Source organism: Vidua macroura, chromosome 9 (assembly GCF_024509145.1).
Source record: "Vidua macroura isolate BioBank_ID:100142 chromosome 9, ASM2450914v1, whole genome shotgun sequence".
Classification (NCBI taxonomy): domain Eukaryota; kingdom Metazoa; phylum Chordata; class Aves; order Passeriformes; family Viduidae; genus Vidua; species Vidua macroura.
Window position 1 is genome coordinate 2619224 of NC_071579.1, and position 14363 is coordinate 2633586.

The window sequence follows — 14363 nt, forward strand, 5'->3', positions numbered from 1 at the left end:
CGCTGTCCCTTTTCCATCCCGGGGGACAGGGCAGGGCTGTCCCTGAAGTCCGTGGGTGCTGCACTCCCATCAGAGGGATGGGGTGGCCGCGGGACAAAGTCCCAGAGTCCAGCAGCTGTTGTGGCTCCAAAAACTGTCCTACACTTTGCTGCCATGTCCATAGCTGTTCCAGCCAGGAGAAACCCCCCCCCCCAGGGAGGCCAGAAGCCACCAAATATGCCCAATTCTGCCACTTCAGAACGTGCTACCTGGACAGACTGATGACCTGGAGACTCACGGAGATGCTTTTTTAAAAAAACACCACCCAGAGAAACCATTTCAAATGTTTTTTTCCCCCACAAGCTCCTGACTCCCTGCAGCCACCACAGCACTCCAGGTCCAACAGAGACATGCACTGCAAGTTCACCCTGTGCTGTGGTGACCAAGGATGTCCTGCTGTGTCCACTCTCTGGTCACACAGGGCCAGGTGACCACACAGGCACAAAGCCAAGCTGGGAACAGTGGGAGGGACAGCCCCAGCTTCCCAGAGCCCTTCCAGCAGCACTGGGGAGCTGCAAACCAAGGACTGCCTCTGCCCCAAGCACAGGGAAAGGTGGCTGGAGGGGAATAAAGCACCAGGGGAGGAAAAGAGGGTGCTCTCCCCAGCACCTAAACACAGCTTCTCATCTCCAGTGCTGTCAGTCTCACACCTGTCACTACCACCGAGCCTGCTGCAAGGTTTAAAAATGAGGTGGAGGAGGAGGGGGAAAGAAAAAAAGAAAAAAAAATCAATTTGGCTGGTTTTGAGTTATATGAATATAATAAACCCTGAGTGTCCTGCTTTTGGATGCAGTTTGTGCTTCCAATAACTCAGCAATATATTCATTAAACAAAGAGAGGTAAAAGCAGCAAGCCATTAAAAATAAAGCACCAGGAGAGGGAAGGCCATGCAGGCTGTAAATATCTTTGACTCTTTTTCAACCTCCATTTTCTTATCCCTGCTCATTCACTAATTGACCTCTGGATCCTGCATCTCAGAACTGTTTCCATCACTGCACTTTGTCCTTCAACCACAGATGCAGCAAAGGATCTCAGGCACTCTCTAAATGCAGAATAACTCACAGACATCCAAAGCAGGAGACAGTACATTTCCCTCATTGCCCTGGTGCTGTGCTGCAGCACCCCCTGTGCAAGGCTACAAAACCATCAAAGATCAGGTGTCCCAGGTGAAAAAAATATGTCCAGTTTTAATCTGTTTATGCACTGGGCACAGACCTTCTGTACAAACACACAAAATCCTACCTGCTGGTGTTTCAGCTTCACTGCACAAAGTCCACCCAGAGCTACGGAGACAGACTCTTCTTTCTGATCCATATGGAGGCGTTTTGGCCACAGGGCACTGCTCCCTTTCCTGGCCCAGGCAGGGCTGAGCTCCACGTGGCAGCCACCAGAGCCTGACGTGCTGCTCCAGACTGAGGGGCAGCACACACACTGCCACCAAACCACCTGGAAAAGGAGGGCTTCAGCACCACTCTGCAAGTCCTGAAGAGGTTGATACTGTCACACATAGACCCTCTGAGCCTAATTCTAGGATCACCAGCTTGCCAGAAGGGTGTCTCTGACCCAGCATTTGAAGTTTTCTTACCTTGCCCAATCTAAGGGCTTTAACTCCCCAGTTAAACATTAACTCCAATCACATGCCACAGCAGTGATTCAGAAGACAGCACCTGGCTGGCTCAGCACCCTCCAAAAGCCTCCCTAACAGCTGGGAGAGATCTCCCACTGGCAGGGAGGGAAGTGGTTACTCAGCAGGAGGCTCAGCTCCATCTCTGCAGCATCTGGTTCTTCTCTGGAGCTCATCACCCTCTGCGTGGTCTCATTTCTTCACAAGTTCCAGCAGCAACTCAGAGCATCACCCAATGTGACAGCAAAACAGCAAGTGAGGCTTCCCTCACATTTTCTGTGATTAGCAAAACTGCTTGCTGGGGAAGGCAGGATTCAGTTTGGTGAGGGCACATGGGTTTTCCTGCCCCAAAACCCGTATGAGACTTCTCCATTCCTTGCCTGCAGGCACTCAGAATGCCACTTTTCCTCCTTTCTGTGGGATTTCAAAGAGCTGCCTTCTCATATTCTCAATCCCTCCCAAAGCTCACAGCATATGGCAGTTTGGAAGGAAATTGGGTTAAGAGCATAAAGGCTGCTACAGGAGTTTTGCTAAGTACTGGCTCTGCAAGGGAATCCATGGGTAAGGGACAGCCTGGGGATGTCACAGACCCTGCTGGAACCTGAAGAGCAGAAAGCAGGGCCAGGAACTCTGTATCTTACACCTCTTTGATGAGTTCTTTGCATCCAGTCCTGCCAGTGCTGAGCAGCAGAAAAAAGAACTCCAACAAGCTCCTCTCCCTGTGTTCTCTGAGAAAAAGGTGTCCAGTGCAAGGAGGGACAGGGATGGTGCAGCCCTCTGCTTCAGCAAGCCCTGCAGTGCTGCAGCCAGAGTGGCTGGAAAGGACCTGGGGGTGCTGCTTTTGGCAAAGCCCCGGTGGCCAAGTGGACCAACGGCACCTGGGCTGGACCAGCCACAGTGAGAGCAGCAGGCCCAGGGCAGTGATTGTCCCCTGTGCTGGGCACGGGTGAGGCCACACCTCAAACCCTGTGTCCAGCTCTGGGCCCTTCACTGCAAGAAGGACATGGAGGGGCTGGAGTGCGTCCAGAGAAGGGAACAGAGCTGGGGAAGGGTCTGGAGCACCAGGAGAGGCTGAGGGAGCTGGGAGGGCTCAGCCTGGAGAGAAGGAGGCTCAGGGGGGACCTTATCACTCTCTACAACTCCCTGATGGAGGATGTAGCCAGGTGGGGATTGGTCTCTTCTCCCAAGAACAAGCCATAGGAGGAGAGGTGATCCTGAGGCACGCCTGAGGAGGTTTAGGTTGGATATTAGGAAAAACTTTTTCACCCAAAGGGTGGTCAGGTACTGAAACAGGCTGCCCAGGAAGTGATGGAATGGTCAACCCTGAATATATTAAAAAAACATGCAGGTGCAACACTTGTGGACATTGTTTAGTGCTGGATGAGGTCTTAAAGGCCTTTCCCAATCATAATGATGCTCTGATCCCATAGTTCCTAGAAGTCCTTGTTCTCCACATGGCCCAAGGCTGATGGGAAACTGTCCATGCAACCTCTCCCTTCACGCACCCCACAGAATATTGGACATGTCTGCTTTTATGGATTTTTCTCCTTCCTCGGGCTGGGCTGGGCTGATTAAAGTCATCCAGATGCCAAGGACATGCCACAAAGTCAGCAGCTTTCACTGAAGAGCCCATGTTTTAACTACAGATCAGCTAATTTAAAGGAAAGTGCCACTGTCTTCCCCTAATAACCACAGCTTTTCTCTCACTGTGATTTTACAGTGGTGCAAGTTTAGCTGAATATAAATCAGAACCAAAAGAGAGCAGAATCTGGCCTCAGCTATTTGTATTTTGCCCCCTAAACAAAGCCACATTTGATCAGGGATCTCCTTTTCCACCTACTCATCACAGGCACTAGAAGACATTTTCAGAACAGCACAGCACTTGGACAGTTTCACACGAGATTTCTTACACGGTATTTTTCAGGAGAGTCCAGAAGTTCATCAAATGCTCCTTTATCCCCTGACACCCTCTGATCCATGCACAGGTGTGTGAACTCCCACACAGATCTGACACGAAACCATTAGAGAGAAAAAAAAATAATTCAGAGTCTCTCAGTTTGACTCATCAGCGAATATTAATTTCTATTGTCATGCAGTTGACTTGTAAATCAACTGGATCATTAACTCAGACCTTTTGTGCAGAAACATTACAAGTTATTTAGACACCACGGTGTTTCCTGCACTCCCACTGCTTTGAACACAGAGTTCTGCTTCCAAGGAAAGAGAGGCTAAATGTGTCCACACAAATCCAGATAATTCTCCATGACGCTGTCCTGGCTGTCCACATTTGCCAAAATAACCACACCATGCCAAGCTTGGCAGCCAAATAGTGCCTTCTGCTGGAATTGCAGGATTTTGGGATGAATGGCAGTCTTGTTTCTGCCAAGACAAAGGTTTCCACGTGAAGATTACAGGTGTAGGCAAAAGGCTGGAGTTTTAACTAAGGATTTGTGGCCCTGCAGGTTCGGGGAGTGAACAAATCTGTATCGATTTATGACATCAAAAGGCTCAGATCTTGTCTCTTTCATATCTATAAATAATAAGTATTGACTATAATAAACCAATTGAGAACAAACTGCTGGAGCTCAGGCTGCTGTGAATGCTGAATTAGTGGAGTGATGTGAGGCACAGCCTGTTTACTCCCCAGCTTGTTGCTGCCACAGATGTCCCACCTTGCCAAAGGCTTCTGATCGTCCTCGTGAAGAAAGGCACGAGCATCCACAGTCTCTGCTGGATGCTCTAATTTGCTTTTTCTGCAGAGAGAAGCTAAAAATCCAAGGTGCTTCCTTAAAATCCAAGGTGTTTCCTTAAAATCCAAGGTGTTTCCAAGCAGTAAGGAATGCTGGCAATAAGACGTGAATTCACCTGGGCAACTTGCAGCAAGTTCAGACCTGCGGGTTTTTCTGGGAATTCCTAAAAGGGGCTGAGGATTTTCATCCAGCAGCCTGAGGTGTCACAGGGCTGGACACAATGGAGAGGGAAGGTGGCCCTGGAGAGGCGCAGGGGCTCCATTCCCAGTTCAACAGCGACCTCTGCTCTCGGCAGCCTGAAGCACAGGTGTCACCGATCCGCTGGGGTTGGGGACACCTCAGACAGATCACCTCGCTCTGTTTTATCTATGGGGAATAAGGGCACATCTTTCACACGTGGGCAGCCACCGTGACCTTCAAATCCCATCAGATGGAGCCCAGGGCTCCACGGCCCCGGCAGTTGTTAAAGCATCCCAGGATTTACCTTTTCCTACTTGGCTGATATTTAACCAGATGCCAAGAGAGACAAGGACACCTGGTTTCTGAATGGATTGTTTTCAGCATGCCCCAAGAGGGAATATAGATATATGTGCACTCCCTCACACACACGAGACTTGCATGGAATCTCTGGAAATGAGCCGTGTAACCAAGGCAAACCAATAGGAAGGTTCAGCTTCTAAACCTACCCCTAAACCCCTTGGGGGCTGGGGCATTAAGGGGGTGGTGGGACAGCTGAAATTCCAGTATATTCGCTGGGATACCACATACAACAGGTCAGTTTGAGCTCTCCAGCCTGCAGAACCATCCCAAATATAGCAAGGGTAAAAGATCCGCCTCAGCTCCTCAAAACAGAGCATCCATCCTTAGCTCTCAGCTCTCCCTCCCCTGCTGGTCTCAGCTCCCACATCTCAAGATCTGGGATGTCCAGGACTCTTCTAATTCTTTCACAAAACATCAAGCCAGATCCCAGGTCACAGCTGTGAGAGCTCCCCACCCACAGCAGCAGAGGATCCCACAGAAAATCCCAGCTGTGCCGTTCCAGGGGTCCGGCACTGCAGATCCTCTGTCAGCAGCAATCAGTGGCAGTCCTCACTCCAGCAATTCAATCAAATTCCACCTGCCCGCTGTGTAGTGATCCACAGGAGCTGGGATTCCAGCAGAATGTGGTTTCCAGATCCTCTGAGGGTCAGCAGAATAAATGGATCCCTCTCCCTGAGAACTGAAGGATGCTTATGCCCACGGCAGCACTTCCAGCTGTGCCTCCCCACCCCAATAACCCACACACAGCAGCCCCTTCTCCCTGCCTCCAAAAAGCCCCAAGCACTGAAAGAATATATTTGGGGCTAAACTAAGGCAGCAAAGTGAGAATCTCACACCTTGCAAGCTGCAGAGGTATTTTATGAGCTCCCCGAAATATTACTAACAAGCTAAATGTCCTAATGCTCTTAGGTAAAACAGCTTTTAGGACTGCAGTGTCCTCTGTGGGGGAAAGCTCCACCCTGCTTCCCCTTTCTCCCTGCCCACTCACACTACTGCAAGTCATTGGGATAATTCTTAGAAAAAGCAGCAAAGAAAATGAAGGTCAGTTTAAAATACCCTCTCAGTTGTAGATGTAAAAAAAAAAAAAAATCAAGCTAAAAATAACTGTTTTGAGCAAGACAGAAAAGACAGAAGAGCTATTAAGCAACTTTAAATTGCCCAGCCAAGAGTGTCCAAAGCTTGGCCAGAAGTTGGCAGAAAACAGAGAATAGATCTCTGTAGCTCCTGAGGAGATTGTGTGCTCACCCTACATATAGATATATATATTAAAAAAAAACCCAAAACATTTATAAACATCACCTTAACTATAAATTAATGTCACCTCCCCACATATATATATATTATAAAAACCCCAAAATATTTATAAACATCACCTTAACTATAAATGAATGTATTGGTGTTTGTAGGAAGTATTCACATTACTTTAACAATAATTCACAATTTTAACAAATAATTTGCACAAAGTCTGTCCCTTTTTCAGAGCTTTGTGTGGCTTCTCCTGCTCAGTACAATTCCATTTGTGCTCTCAGGACTGCACCTGCATCCACACCCCATTCACACAGAGCTCCAGAACTCAAAGGCAGGGAGCTCCAACAGATGAAGCTGCAGTTCATCCAAAAAATATTTATGCACAGACATCTGTTTGTTTTTAGATACATTTCTATCCAAAGATCCTACATAAACAAAGTCTTTACAGGGGTATAGATCAATAAAAATAGGGATATTAACCCTTCTCTCTGGTTTTGTCCAAGAGACGGTTTGCCAGCTATTCCTGGGTCAAACATTTCTAACACAAAGAGCACACAGCATCAGTAAATACACAAATTTCTTCTTGGGCAAAACCTGCCCATCGCCACCCTGTCACTCCTGTCCCCAAACGCAAGTGACATGGCCCTGCTGGGTGCCGGCCCCTCCAGGGCAGCCTTGAACTCCAACCAAAGGCCAAAAAGCAAAAATCTCAGCCTCACTTCAGCCCTTCAGAGCTCCCCAGCCAAGGGAAGAATGTTCTGCTTCACCACAAGCAGAGGTGGCCGTGCCCTTGTCCCCAGAGCCCTCCTGCTCTCTGATGGGGACAGGTATGGGTGCATTAGCATCAATTCCATTTTCAGCACTTAGAAAAAGTGCTTCATAACTCTCAACTTCATAACTCTTCCCATTTTGTCACTCTTAATATTTATAAGACATCCAGGAAATGATTGATTTTCCTTCGGACCCCTTGTCATTCACAGTTGCTTATCTCCTGCATGTAGGGGGCAATCAACAGATTTATAACAGCCCATAAAAGTTGTTACCAAAAGTACAGCTTCTTTGTGTGTGATCATTTCTAATAACTCTCAGGCATGATAGCAATTACTGACAAAAGTCAGCCTCTGTTAATAGAGTTTATCTCAGTTCATCATATATCCTTTGTCAGTGGAAGCATTTTGACAAGCCTGGGGTTAATTAAAACCAAGAAGACAATAAAATACACCTAATCAAACATTACAGGTACAGAAATCAATTAGCAGATTTATGGCACTTTGGAGCCCTCTATAACGTGCAAAATTCAAAGAAACTGTCAGTTCCATCCCCCCCAAGACAGTGTAATTGAATTTCTAATTGAAACTATTTTTCAATAGGTAACACAATCCGCAAAGTTTGATTTGCATTAAAGTGGCATCTGCAAAGGACAGAAGAATCTAAAAAAATAAAGAAATCCCAGGCTGCTCCTGTTATTACCAGCAATAATTATTATTATTATTTGCATATTTAACATTTTGCTGAAGCCCTTTAGAGTGGCCAAGTCTTTTGCCAAGACAGCTCTAGACACTGAGATTTCTGTAGGAAGAGTTCATTTGGGTGAAAAGGGCGAAGAAGAAGATTCAGGGTGGGCAGAAATGGGAAATCAAGTGGGCAGAAAATAGTTTGGGCCTGGCGATGAGGAGAACAGAGTCCAAGTGATGATGGTCCATCCTGAAGGGATGGACACTGGCACCCTGTGTGGCACAGAGCATCGCAGTACGGAGGGGACAGAGGGACAAGCTGTGTGCTGGAGGATGCTGATGAGAGCCTGGGGACATTTAAATACCTTCACTGGGATGTTTGGCTTTTGTCTCCGGGTGCAAATCTTCACACAGAGCAGTTACTGCCAATTTGGGGGCAGCGGCCACACCCATCTTCACAGAAGCAGCACAGTTCAGGTGGGACTTTTCAGGAGATCACCCAGCTCCAAACTAGATCTCGACAAGAATAACAAAATAAAAGGCCAGAGAAACAGGGTTGTTACCCGGAATTTCCCTCTGAAATGCAACGAGACAGAAAGCACAGCTATACTGCCTAATTGCAGTCTATATTATCTATACTTTACACTGCTTCATTTCTTCTGCTGCTTGTAAGATACAGCTAGGAGCTATCTCTCAGTAATTTACTGGGAAATGGGAAAGACTAGAAATGAAAAGTCAGGAGAAATGAAGATACAAGGTCAACAGAAAGCTCTCCAGCACTTGCATCTCTTTCAGTGCAGTGAACCAGATTAACCTCTGATTTCAGCACTCTGATATCCAGAATCCAATATAAACAAAAGGATGCTATTCAAAATGAAATATTTGCTGAACTTGTAGTAAAATGTTCATTAAATTTTTTTATGTTACACAATGAAACAAAACAAAAAAAAATTAAAATTGTCTTTGTTCAAATATTGCAAGTCCAAACTCCATTTCGCTGGGTCCTGCTTTGTGAGAACCTCAGCAGGAATATCAGATTTTAAGAACAACACTGTGGACAAAACAAAACAGCAAAGAGAAGAGAATGAATCAACAGCAAAATGGGGCTTACTGGTGATTTTCTCCTATTTTAATGAAACTGGGCAAATGCACAAGGCTCTCAAAATCCACCCAGTTTTGTTTTCCTGCTGTCTCAGCAGCATCTCATCTGGAAGAAAAGCACCTGCAGAGAACACATGCACAGGAGCTTCACAAGGCACCAAACCTTATCCCAGAGAGGAAGGGCATTCCCAGGCAGCTGCCTTGGCAGGATAAATCAGCAAGCAAGGCACAGGGATCTTCTCACAGAGAGAGCAGCCACCTGTAATAGTGATGGACTCTGCAGAGGAGAGATTCCCCACGTTACCAAAGGCAGCTTTTCATCAGGATAGCACTCGCTGTGAAATTAAATCCTGGCACATTTGGGAAATGGTCCATGGAGAGGTGATTAATTCTATTAGAGGATGTGGAGGGAACTCATTCTTATTTCCTTTGTTAAGGAACAGAACAGGAGTCCAGGATTCACACTGTAGCAGGGCAGATCCTTGAAATTGTCACTGCCAACCTACACTGCCCACCATTTAAACTGTTCTAGAGGTGCCAGTATGCCCTTTGGAAGGGAATTGATCCCAGAGGGCAAGGAAGCATCACCTTATCATCAACTCTATGAAGGGAGACATTTTCTGGTTTCATTGGTGCTTGGTTGTTTTTTTTTTTTTTCCCTGTTGTGGTTGTTTTTGTTGGAGTTTTTTGTTATTTTAGTTTCTTTTCCTTCCTCATCTTTCATTCCCTTCCACTACATCTTTTTGCTTACCCTGCTCCTCACACACACTGCTTGTTCCAAAAGAATTGGAGGATTTCTGGCACTGAGAAATCAAACCTTTCCCCTGGCCATCACCAGGAACAGCCCTCAGTGCCAGTGGAATTTGCTGCTAAACCAGAATGAAAAAGGAAGCAGGAGTTAAGAGTAAAAGCAGGTGGAGTTGGGGGGCCAAAGGGCACATCCAGAGGGTTCTAGGTGGGCTGATAGGTGAGAATTGAAGATTGTGGTTGAGGTTTTCCTGGTATCAGTTTAATTCTCTCCTGCTGCAAGTGAAGTTTAATTTTCTCCCTCTGTAAGGCTTGTCATTACTTATCCCCCAGATCATGATTTCCCAGTTCTTTCCCCGTTCTTGGCTTTTGAAATGCAGGCTGCAAGGCTGGATACTTTCTGCCAGCCTTCACCAAGCAGCACAGAGCAGTCATATCTCTCCCCCGACCCCACAACTTGCTCCTGACACTCCTATTAATGCTTCCAGGAACGAGATTTCTGTTTAAAGGCACATCACTGACTCACTTGTCTGTGATTCACTCTGAAGCCAAACCCTTCCCTGCAGTACTGCTTGCCTAGGCAGCTGTTTCTCATTTTTTTTAATCAGATGTTTCCTCCCTTAAGGTAGCATTTGTCATGAATTTCATCTTATTGATTTCTAACCATTCCTGCTGTATAGATAATATTGAACTCAAAGCCTTCTCTGCAGACTGCTGGTAAACTCACACCTCACAGCATCTTCCTGAGGCATTGCAAAAGATTATTTCCTGTATGAGCCAAGGTATTCATGCAGGAGAACTGAACTCAGTGCAGGGAATTTGCAGGACTAGGGGAAATTTGTTTTTATAATTAAAAAAAAAAAAATTAAAAATCACTTCTTGACAGTAAGCCAAGGGCAACTGCTCTCTGAGAAATGTTCTTCCAATAAATAAGTGTGATCCCACTTGCTAAGCAAATTCAGTTTATGCTGATTTTACAGTGGTGTCCTCAAGGAGAACAACTGCAGTCAATAGAGGCATTGCACCAACTGCCCCTTCCCTCACCCACCCAGCAGCCATGCAGCCCAGAGGAAAGATCCCCTTTGGATGATCCCCAGTCCAAGGAGAGAGACCCAAAATGCTTCCTTGTCCCACCCAAATGACAATAACTTGATCCTTCCAATCTGCAATTTCACAAGCCTTCAGGAATCCCAATGGTGCAGACCTTTCCACACCCCAACCACCAGATTCCAACCCAGACAAAAACTCTGTTTTTTAACTTGATTTCATAGATCACAGCCTGGTTTGGGTTGGAAGGGACACCTTCCACTATCCCAGGCTGCTCCAAGCCATGCCCAGCCTGGCCAGGGATGGAGCAGCCACAGCTTCCCTGGGCAACCTTGTGCCAGAGCCTCCCCACCCTCACAGGGAAGAATTTCTTCCTAACATCCAATCTAAACCTCCTTTCTCTCAGTTTAAAGCCATCTGACAGCAGCACAGAGTGCCAGCACAGCAAACCCTGACCAGCTGACACATCTCCACTGATACAGGGCAGGACAGCTCAGACAGAGCCAACACGTGCTCTGCAATATGTTCACTGCTGGTTTAGAGCAGCAGATTACACCAATGCCCCATTCAGAAGATGTCAGGCTGTGTTGGCACATGGTCACAATGTGTTGTTACATGGTAATTTTCCCCTCAGCCCAAATATCTCTAGCTTGCATTCTGGCCAGCCACTGCAAGGTAATCCCAGGCAGAAAGGAAAAAAAAAAAATCCCAAATTCATTCCCAATTGAATCTGTGTCTAATATAAATCTGTCTCATTTCTCTCCCCTTGTATTTCAGCTTTTTGCCTGGCTGCAAGGAGACAGTGGTATAAGAGGAATACATTAAAAAATGCTTTCTTAACATCAACTGCAAATTCACCTGTCTCCTCAGTGCTGATATATTTTCCTTCAAAAGTTTGCATCCTTTGACATCTTTGCAGTCCCTCCATGTTCCTGCTGCTGTTTCTCAGCAATAGATAAGAAAACTTCAAAACCTTGCTCTGCAATAATGAGATTCAAAAGAAAAGATTTTTTTCCCCCCAATCTTTCTACATAAAAAAGGCCTGAATCAGAGCCCAGCAGTGCACAAATATTACTCATGTCACTGACACGAAGAAAAGGGGAGCTGTGAATAAAAAATGTTAAAAATGAACACAAGGAGCATTGTTTGCATATCAGAAAAATTAATCTACATAGAGAAGTGTAAGAGCCTGCAATTCAGAAAGCAAAGAATTAGGACAGCCCAGCTGAGAATAATTTTCTAGCCAGTTAATTTAATTGCATAAATCATTCCTTTGTTAGCAATAAAGAGATATAATTAAAATGAGATTGCTTCTCATTTCTATTCTCTGGAAACTAAAGGAATTGATTTTGGGGAAAGCATTCTTCCAAATACCAGATCGGCAAATTACATTTACCTTTTTAGAAAGGCGAAATTATTTTGCAGTAATATCATGGAGGGTTTAATTAATTATAGATCTGCCATATGATCTTAAAGAAATAATTTACTCAATGCCCACAGAACAGAAGTTTGTAAGTGCATGCATCCCTCTGATGGATGGTGTGCAGATTTTTACAAACAGGTCACAAGTTGAACAGGTGGCTGTCAGGAGAAATAAGAGGAAATATAATAAATGTTTAAAGATAGGGGATGGTTTGTGAAGAGATAATAAAGCACTGCTTCCTATTTATTGGCACATACCTGGATTACTGGTCTTTGAACCCCTCTGAATTGGTTTTGTTTTAAATATTCTAATGATAGTTGTTTTCTATTCACAAATCTTCAGGGTTCAATAAGCAGTAACAGGTTAATAACAGAGCAACAGTCAAATAGGAAAAAAAAAAAAACCATAAAGTCCACCAATTAAACAGACTATTGCTTTTGCTGAATATTGCAGGGGTTGGCCACTGCCAGGCTCCTAACAGGGCTGTAACAAACACATCAGACACTAGAATTTCTTCCCTGGGAGGGTGCAGGCCCTGGCACAGGGTGCCCAGGAGCAGCTGTGGCTGCCCCTGGATCCCTGGCAGTGCCCAAGGCCAGGCTGGGCAGGGCTTGGAGCAGCTGGGATAGTGGATGGTGTCCTTGCCCAGTGCAGGGGTGTTGGAACAAGATGAGCTTTTAGGTGCCTTCCAACCCAAACCATTCCCTGATTCCATGACAATATACTCAGCATCCTTTGGGATCCCTGCCTCTCTCTTACCACCCTCTCTTTGTAACTACTTACCATGTAGGGGATCCCAGAAACTGAGAAAACTCTGCCTCTTCCATCCCATTTCCCCCCTCCAAGGGCAGCCCCTCTTGCAAAGCCTGCTCAGGAGGCAGGGAACAGAATCCATTTCCTCTCCACTGTACCAGGATGGGGTCTCACATCCAACTCTCTCCACTTCTCTCCCCAAAACAGACATTTCTTTCTACATTTTTGAGAGCAGTAGCCATCTCACGAAGATTTGTGGTGCTGCCCACACTCTCAGTTGTCCTTTTTGTCAGGCAAAAGCTGCCACCCTTCCACCTTCCTCCACAAGAATCACCCCTGCCACCAAGGATTCCCACTCCCCACAGCTGGGGCTCTTCAACAGGCAGAACACTGGGTACAAATTAGGGTCAGGTACAAATTAGGGTCAGGCTGCTTTGATGAACTCTCAAACAGTCACAGAAAGTCTTCCACAGATCTCGGGCAGAATGCTGCCCAGGATCAGCACTCCTGGCAAGTCCTCCCTACACACAAAAGGTGCCTCTGCCTCATAAGCTCTTCCTTTTCTGTGTGCTTTGGAACAGAGCAGGAGCAGCCTTGGCTCAGGAATATCATTCCCCATGGAGACCACAGTGGTGGAGTGACAGCACACCCATCAGCAGGGACTGTGCAGTGGAGGAGATGGGTAAGGCAAGAAAGAGGCTCTGCATGCAAGAGTTAAACAGCAGATAGATTAGATCTCATCATCTGAGTTTTCCAGGAAAAGCATTGTGTTGCTATGGAAACCCCAACATAACCTGGGTTTTCCCTCCTTTTGTTTGTTCATTTTCTACAAACACTGGCCTCTCCCAGTCCTCCCCAGGTGGACTTGCAGCTTGCAAAAACAGTGAATTTTTTTTTCCCCCTCTAATGGCCATTTCTCTTTGCAAGTGCATTTTTCAGTGATTGCCTTTCTCAATATCACCATCCCAGCCTGCAGACTCTCCCTCTGCAGTAAGGATTGTTTAATGTGCTACCCATTAGAAACTCAGCTCCTGAACACCTTGCTGTCTTTTCTTCCTGGGGAAAAGTGACAAAAGCCTCATGGTAATAAAACTTTTCAGTGAAAAAAAAAAAAAAATCACACAGGAACTCCTGCAACTGCAACTTTATCTTGTCACATAGTTTCTCCATTTACAGCATCTCAAGAAACAGCATTTCCTTCAGAAAAAGGAATTTTGCAGGCAACAAGAATTTGGATGTTCAGCTCCAAGTTTTCTTTGGTCTTATCCCCAGGTACCTCCAGCCATTTATTTTACTGTATGGTAATAAGGATTGCCTTTAACAAGCCTGATGGAAACATCAAGAGACTCTTTCCAAAATGTGCCCTAGGTACAAGAGAGCTCAACACACAGGTGCATTTATCTGCCAGATTTCTTTGCTCTGCACCTCAAAACCTCGTGATTTGCACACACTTGAGCCTTTCACACTCCCTCCGAATTCCCCTGCACAAATAACAGGGAATAGACTCCCAAGTGCAGTCTCCTTCCTCCAGAGTGGCTCCTACTTTGGCAGCATCAAGAGTCATACCCTTAGATGGAAATATATGTCAGTAAGTTTGAACTTGTAGCTTACCTGGTCCTGGCTAGTCCTAGAATACA